The 9,170-nt window shown below is 29.6% G+C and overlaps 1 protein-coding gene across 1 annotated transcript in view; it reads left to right on the top strand.

Annotated features, from left to right (window-relative positions):
• Window positions 1-5,980: 5,980 nt before the first annotated feature.
• LOC111688267 (protein hunchback) overlaps window positions 5,981-9,170 on the top strand; it is a 14,146-nt gene continuing 10,956 nt past the window's right edge. The window contains exon 1 of the mRNA XM_023450752.2: window positions 5,981-6,495. The gene's annotated coding sequence lies outside the window, so the exon portion shown is untranslated. The remainder of the gene's footprint in view (window positions 6,496-9,170) is intronic.

Here is a 9,170-nt window from a genome sequence, read left to right on the forward strand (position 1 = left end):
AACTGAACTAGAACTGAACTAGAACTGAACTAGAACTGAACTAGAACTGAACTAAAACTAAACTAGAACTGAACTAGAACTGAACTGGAACTGAACTAGAACTGAACTGGAACTGAACTAGAACTGAACTAGAACTGAACTAGAACTGAACTAGAACTGAGCTGGAACTGATCTTTAACTGAACTGGAACTGAACTGTAACTGAACTGAAACTGAACTCGAACTGAACTTGAACTGAACTAGAACTGAACCAGAACTGAACCAGAACTGAACCAGAACTGAACTAGAGCTGAACCAGAACAGCACTAGAACAAAACTAGAACTGAACTAGAACTGAACTAGAACTGACCTAGAACTGAACAAGAACTGAACTAGAACTGAACTAGAACTGAACTAGAACTGAACTAGAACTGAACTAGAACTGAACTAGAACTGAACTAGAACTGAACTAGAACTAAACTAGAACTGAACTAGAACTTAACTAGAACTGATCTAGACTAGAACTGAAGTAGTATTGAACAATATCCGAACTAAAATCAAACTAGAATGGAACTGAACTAGAATTGATCAATAACTGAATAGAACTTACTGAAGCAGAACAGACTAACATAATTGTAATAAAGGAGTAACACATTTTAAATACATGTATCATCCAACCAAACTCTTGGTGATTGATCACAAAAAATTGTCATCATTTAGTTCAACCATTAAACAGCTCTAACCACCGCTTACTTATTTTAAACATCCACATTAAAACACCTACAAAATATTTAAATACATATTAAGTTAATAACATTGTATCCTTAATATCCTAATATTTGTATACACAACTATTAACACACTTACACAAAAACACACACGCAGGTAATTAGTATTCGTCTCTGATCATTGAGATTTAAACTAAACCGGATTAGAAATACACACGGTACCGGATTTAAATCGTAGCAACAGGATTTAACCGCTGAAAGGATTAACAGTTATGCTCACTTTACATAGTTCAGCTAGAAGCAGGTAACTAAATATGACTAAATTTCGCGGCTTATTCATTAATCCTAGTTTAACTAAGGAAAAATTGCAAGACAAGAACGAACAAATCTTAGAGACGCGCACACACAAAGCATGCTCCAGATTTAAGTGACTTGACCATTGTAATCTCTTTGTTTGATCTCTCGGTGTGCGTATTGATCTTAAGTCGAAAGCGAAATGCGAAAAACACTCCTCTTTAATCCAATATTACGCGAGAAAATTGCATGCAAATTTTGACAAATCACTCGTTTAGTCTTTGTTTTAAGCTCAGCAGGATTTAGCTGTTGTTGATCCTTAGCCATACGCAACATGTGCTCATCTTAGCATAGCGGATCAGTATTAAGACAAAGATCAACGTGGATTGTTGTGCTTGATCATGTGATTAGTATTTTTTTTCTTTTCAGTTTTCTATAGATCATGCTGCTGTTGAGAGTCAGAAGTTCATCAGAGATTTACATAAAGTTATGTAAATCTTTAAATTTGCAAATTGTTTTGGAAAATTAACAAATTATCAAGAATATACCAGGCGAATGGATTAAATTGTTGCGAATGTTAATTGAAGGAGGCGGAACTTAAGCTAAAAGGATTTAAAATGTATATTAAGCTGCAGTAAGTTGAAATTATATAGAAATGTCTTAAAGATTGACCTTGTTTAAAATAAATATTATAGGTTTTATGTAGATCAAGTCTTAATGTTTGTTATCATCATTGCCTTAATTGTTATCTTCTATAGTTCTAATGAATGTTTATTTGTTAGAAAACTCCCCTTAGGGAAATCATTTTATGTCAACTAACTATTGCGTCTTGACCTTTGGTTTTTCTTATCACTATCAGTTAATTAAGATAACATCCAAACTTTTAACCCTCAATCAAAACACATCTTTAAAGATCATTCAATATAAGATTTTGATCTTAAATGATCTTTAACCTCAAGAACATCTTGTTTAGATAAGGGTGCAACTAATGCTGTCTATTACTTTTCGAGACAAAACATGCAAATTTTCTTTGAAATTTGCAAATCATGTTTTACGCTTGTGCGCTTCCTTTCATAACCAATCGCTTTAGTCGGTCTGCTTTGAAAAAATCTTAGACTCTAAGATCTTTATTATTTACTACTTTTTGTTAAAGAAAATTAGTTTTTTGTATTTTTAATATATTCTAATTTGTTTATCATATTGTTTTTTGATTACGCTGATTTGTTAAAAATATTTTTATATTTGGCGCACTTTTCTTTCTGAAAATGTCTTTATTTTCTAGGCCACTTATGTGACATGAGTGCATCTTGAGTTTTAAGCCGATTTGCTGGCTTTACTTGGAGTGGACAATGTGGTTTCGGTTGCTGTTTTGATGGAAAAATTTTCTGGAATTTTAAAATACAAAAACATCTTTTTTTCGAGATTAAAACATTTTTTAATGAGTTTTGTTTGTTGAAAAGACAATAATAAAAGTGACTTAAATATATAAAGATTTTTTAATAGGGAAAGAATAGAAATGGAATTAGAATCACTTCTTTAGTACAAAAAAAAAAATAAAGTAAGGCTTATACTAGTATCAAAAGTACTTTGAACAGTTCTAGTTCAGTTCCAGTTCAGTTCTAGTTCAGTTCTAGTTCAGTTCTAGATCAGTTTTAATTCAGTTCAATTTTAGTTCGGTTCTTGATCAATTCTAGTTCAGTTCTAGTTCTGTTCTAGTTCCGTTCTAGTTCTGTTCTAGTTCTGTTCAAGTTCTGTTCTAGTTCTGTTCTAGTTCTGTTCTAGTTCTGTTCTAGTTCAGTTCTAGTTCAGTTCTAGTTCAGTTCTAGTTCAGTTCTAGTTCAGTTCTAGTTCAGTTCTAGTTCAGTTCTAGTTCAGTTCTAGTTCAGTTCTAGTTCAGTTCTAGTTCAGTTCTAGTTCAGTTCTAGTTCAGTTCTAGTTCAGTTCTAGTTCAGTTCTAGTTCAGTTCTAGTTCAGTTCTAGTTCAGTTCTAGTTCAGTTCTAGTTCAGTTCTAGTTCAGTTCTAGTTCAGTTCTAGTTCAGTTCTAGTTCTAGTTCAGTTCTAGTTCAGTTCTAGTTCAGTTCTAGTTCTAGTTCAGTTCTTGATCAATTCTAGTTCAGTTCTAGTTTAGTTCTAGTTCAGTTCTAGTTTAGCTCTAGCTCAGTTCTAGTTCAGTACTAGTTCAGTTCTAGTTCAAATCTAGTTCAGTTCTAGTTCAGTTCTAGTTCAGTTCTAGTTCAGTTCTAGTTCAGTTCTAGTTCAGTTCTAGTTCAGTTCTAGTTCAGTTCTAGTTCAGTTCTAGTTCAGTTCTACTTCAGTTCTAGTTCAATTCAAGTTCAGTTCTAGTTCAGTTCTAGTTTAGTTCTACTTAGTTCTAGATCTGTTCCAGTTCATTTCTGGTTCAGCTCTAGTTAAATTCTACTTCAGTTCTAGATCAGTTCATTTCTAGATCAGTTTAGATCAATGCTAACTCAACTTTAGTTCAAATCTAGATTAGTACTAGGTAAGTTCTAGTCTTGTTCTAGTTTGAGTGAAGTTCTTTTTCATTTTCATTTATTTTTTTATTAAAATTCAATTTTTTTATTTACTTAACCAAAATCAATTATTTTTCTAAAAATATCCCTTTATTGTTATAAAAATTATCGCTTTAAATAAAAATCTAATTTTGCAACATTTTTCTTTCTAATTCTAAACTCTTTAAAAATGTCCATTAAATTCATTTTTTTAATTTCCCCATTATTGGTCTTTGAAAAGACACAACAACAACGACAACATAATAATAAAAATGTCCAGAACTAGAAAAAAAAACATATTTAATTTTGTTCTGATGCAAATAATAAAATAGACGAATATAGACACGCGTTAAACGGATACACAATAAGCTACGAAAAATATACACAACAGCAACAACTACATCAACAAAAATATCCTCCAAATAATTTTATTTTCTATTTTCTATACACAACAAAACTGAAACTACAACAACACAAAAATAAAATAACAAACAACAACTACAACAGTAAGAACAACAGCAGGATATTATGATGCTCAAAAGGATAAACAGGAATAATGTAGACGAAAAAACAATAGACAAAACAACACTCACTCACTAACACACTCTAAGGCCTCGCACGCATTCGTACAAACACACATGCAACTCGCTCATACATATGCGGTACATTAACACATTTTTTTTGCGAAAATGTCTAAAACAACAAAAAACCTAGAAATAGAGAAAATTAGAAAATTTAGAGAGCAGCAACAAAAAAATGTATCATGCACTTCTGCACAAAAAATAATAGTATTAGAGGGAGAGAGAGTAGACAGACATATGTATGTATTTACATCATGTTTTTATGGGGGGACAATGAAAAGGAAGAAAAATCAAATTCAAATGTAAATCAAAAACAAAAATTTTGTTTTTACAATTTAATTATTTATTATTAGTGATGATGCTTAAACGATTTTTTTGTATGAGCAAGACTATTATAAAGAAATGGTTTAGAAATCGGGGAAATATTTTTGTTTTATTTTGGTATGTATCGAGAACGGAAAGTATTTGTAATGATATATTGGGAACTATTTTGATCTTTTTGTGTATTAAAGTCTCAATAGTTAGATTGGCGCCAAAATATCTATAATATCTTTCAAAAAATAATAGTAAAATTCCCTATTTTTAGGAACATTATAAAAACTGTTGTATATGTGGAGACTTCTTAGTTTTAGTTAAGTCTTAATTTAGTTCTAATTCCGTTCTAGTAAAGTTCCAGTTGAGTTTTCGTTTAGATTTAGATTAATTCTAGTTTAGTTCGAGTTCAGTTCTAGTTCAGTTCTTGAACAGTTCTAGTTCAGTTTTAGTTCCAGTTCAGTTCTAGCTCAGTCTTAGATTAGTTCTAGTTCCGTATTAGTTAAGGTTTAGTTCAGTTCTAGTTCATTTCTAGTTCAGTTCTAGTTCAGTTCTAGTTCAGTTCTAGTTCAGTTCTAGTACAGTTCTAGTTCAGTTCTAGTTCAGTTCTAGTTCAGTTCTTGTTCAGTTCTAGTTCAGTTCTAGTTCAGTTCAGTTCTAGTTCAGTTCTAGTTCAGTTCAGTTCAGTTCTAGTTCAGTTCTAGTTCTAGTTCAGTTCTAGTTCAGTTCTAGTTCAGTTCTAGTTCAGTTCTAGTTCAGTTCTAGTTCAGTTCTAGTTCAGTTCTAGTTCAGTTCTAGTTCAGTTCTAGTTCAGTTCTAGTTCAGTTCTAGTTCAGTTCTAGTTCAGTTCTAGTTCAGTTCTAGTTCAGTTCTATTTCAGTTCTAGTTCAGCTCTAGTTTAGTTCTAGTTCAGTTCTAGTTCAGTTCTAGTTCAGTTTCATTTCAGTTTAAGTTCAGTTCTAGTTCAGTTTTAGTTCAGTTCTAGTTCATCCAATTTACTTTTCTATTCGCCCCCCATCCCCCAAATATTACAAACAAAGGCACCGGGGCGCCAAAAGTTAGTCCTACCCTGCTAGACAGTTTAACTTTACACCAAAATATTTCGTGGGGGAGAATAATAACTTTAAAAAGGGATATTTTCTTCTTCTTCTCTGCTACTTAATGACTGAGTAGGGGGAGCAGAGCAGAAAGTGCAAGTAGACAAAAGTAGTAAAATGGAAATAGGAAGAAAGAGGTGTTTTTTTTGTTGCTGAAGAGAGTAAAACGAACTCGTGTAAGAGTATTTTTAGAGAAATATAATTATTTGTATAAAATAATGAGAGTAAAACAATGTTGATGTTGTTGTAAAACTGCACCAAGTGCAATTGTATATTTTGTTTGTGCTTAGAAAGTTTGTTTTTGATAATTTTGGGAATTTTTTCGATTTTGGTGGGTTTTATATGTTAGAGAAGAGTATGTTGTGTATGATGATGAGGTATTTTTGTGATTTTTTGGATACTCAGGGAGCATTATTAGATATTATATTATGTTTTTTTTATTACATTTACTACATTAAGTGATGCTGAGCAAAATGAAACATTAGTCGTGCTCAGAGCCTCTAAACGTTAAGGATTAAGGTGGGAAAGACTAGAAATATTTTGAAGTTAAAAAAATTGTTTTAAATTATTGAAAAAATTAAAAGAAATAAAAATTAAAATTATTTATATAAAATAACAAAATATTTATTAATTTATTAAAAAAGTGTTAAAAAAATATTTCCATAAAAAAAACATAAAACTAAAATAAACTTGAAAAAAATAACAGTAAATTGCTGATTACTTTTGTTGCAAAAAAAATCAAAGGAAAGCATTAGGTGGCTAGTCTAAACAAATCGAAAAGTATATAAAAAATAAAATAAAAAAATTTTTGGTCATGCGTAAGAAATATAGAAAATAAAAGAAGAAATACAAAAAAAAACACCAAAAAAATACACATTTAAACCTTTAAAAAAAGAAAGAAAGAAATATAAAAAGAAGCAAAAAAAAAGAAAGAAAAAAGGCAAAACCTCCTTAACAACTGGAGTGGGAGCTTAGAAAAGGGAGATTTTTTCAGGTATTTATTTACTTATTTATATAAAAACCTATAATATATTTTTATTATTTATATTTATTTATAAAAATCACACACACACACTCACACCACCCACAAATTTTGACTTTTTATTTTAAGTAACCTTCAAAAAATTTTTAAACAAAACAGCATCTTCATCATTATCACCATCACCATCATGCTCATCATCAGTCACCACCGACAAGACAAAAAATATAAAAATATAAAAATTCAAAATAAAAACTGCATTATTTTTAAAAGCGCATTTTTTCTTAATATTTTTTTGTTGTTCTTTTTGTTTATGAATAGCAAAAACAACAAAAAAATCTAAATATTGCCCATTTTGCTTATTATTACTTACTACTTGTACTAAAAGTGCAGTCGAGATTTTTAGCGAAAAAAATATACACACATTTTCAAATCAGTTTTTTTTTTGTTCAACCTGGCAGTTTTTTATGTGGCTTTTTACACGTCATCTGTCAAAAAGTTTTTTGTTGTTAAAAAAAAAAAATAAAAATTTTTACTTAAAAATTTTACAAATTTTTATGTTGTTTTTGAATAAGATAATTTAATCAAATTCAAAGTTGTAATGTAATAACTGAAGTTAAAACACCCTACATTATAAGGTCTAAAAAACAGGCTTTTTATTTTTAAATCTCAAGATATCTTTAACACAAACATTTAAACTAAAACTTAATCCTTTTAAATTTAGTATTTTTTCCAATCTAGACTTAATTAAATTTCAATTAAAATTTTTATTACATTATAGGTTTTTTTTTCAAAAAACCACCCTCGAATTTATATAAGTTTCGCTCTTTAAAGTTCACTTAAGTATACATACTATTATGCAAATCTTAAGGAATAGAAAGGAACGGAAATTTCTATTTAAAATCTCCTCCAAATTTTAAGTGGCTGCGAATTTAATTGAGCGCAAGTTGAGTTTGACAAATTTTATAACTCAGTTCTATTTTCTTTTCGTTATTGCTCAATATTAAAATAACTTTTAATGCCAGGGTTGGAAGTTTAAGTGGTATATGTAATATGTAGGGGGGAAAGTTTTATAACATCAAACTTCACAATGATATGTTATAATATTTTGTGGGTTAAAAGCTTAATAAACGGAACTTAAGACTCAATAAGACTAAGTTCATGCTACGTATACTAAACTATAGACTAGAGTAAGGCTAATATAGGCTTAATTCTAACTATTATAAATTAGACTTTAGTCGAAACTAAAGACTAAACTTTAATCTATACTAAGGACTAGATTTTAGTCTAAACTAAAAACTAGACTTTAGTCTAAACTAAAGACTAGACTTTAGTATAAAATAAAGTCTTCACTTTAGTATAAACTAAAGACTTTAATCTAAAGTAAAGTCTTTAGTCTAAACTAAAAAACCAGACTTTAGTCTTAGCTAAAGATAAGACCTTAGTCTAAACTAAAACCTAGTCTCCAGTATAAACTTAAGTCTTGACTTAGTCTAAACTAAAGACTAGACTTTAGTCTAAACTAAAGACTAGACTTTAGTCTAAACTAAAGACTAGACTTTAGTCTAAACTAAAGACTAGACTTAAGTCTAAACTAAAGACTAGACTTAAGTCTAAACTAAAGACTAGACTTAAGTCTACACTAAAGACTAAACTTTAGTCTAAGCTAAATACTAAACTCTAGTAGAGACAAAAGTCATGTCTTTAGTCTAAACTAAAGGCAAGACCTTAGTCTAAACTAAAAACTAGACTTAAAACTAAACTAAAAACTAGACTTACGTCTAAACATAAAACTAGACTTTAGTCTAAGACTAAGACTAGACTTCAGTCTAAACTAAAGTCTTCATTTTAAGTCTTGAATTTACTCTAAACAAAAGACTAGACTTTAGTCTAAACTATAGACTAAACTTTAGTCTAAACTAAAACCTGGTCTTTAGTCCAAACTAAAGACTAAACTCTAGTCTAAACTAAAACATAGTCTTTAGTCTTAACTGAAGACTTGACTTAGGTCTAACTAAAGACTAGAACTTCGTCTAAACTAAAAACTAGACTTTAGTCTAAACTAAAGACTACTATAGGCTAGAGTAAAGTCTAAAGTCTAGTCTTTAGATTAAAATATATACTAGTCTTTAGTCTTAATTATAGTCTAGAATAATGTCTGAACTGTTATCAGTTTAACCTACATGGTCTAAACTTTAGACTTAATTTTAGCGTAAATTTAAGACTAGACTCTAATGTAAACTAAAAACTAAATTGTAGTCGAAACTATAGATAGAAATGTATATGCTAAATATAGTATAAACTCTAGACTAGACTTCAGTCTAAAGTGCATAATACACTATAGCCTATAGACTAGAGTTTGATATAAAAACTGCAGTCTAACCCTAGTGTCTACATACAAGACAGTATATACATACTCCAAATCATAAACTAGATGATGATCCAATATACTATAGTAGACTAGACTTTAGTCCAAACTTTTGAGTACAGTACAGACCAAATACATTTCCTAAACTATAGTCTAAACTATAGATCAAATTACAGTCGAAACTATAGAATAAAATGCAGTTTAAATTGTAGTTCATATTAAAACTATAGAATATAATGTAGTCTTATCTAGGGCTGTGGACTATAGTCGAATAATCTAGTCTACAGTTTGAAGACCAGATTCAATAATAAGACCAAAATAT

This window comes from Lucilia cuprina, chromosome 4 (genome assembly GCF_022045245.1).
Source record: "Lucilia cuprina isolate Lc7/37 chromosome 4, ASM2204524v1, whole genome shotgun sequence".
Lineage (NCBI taxonomy): Eukaryota > Metazoa > Arthropoda > Insecta > Diptera > Calliphoridae > Lucilia > Lucilia cuprina.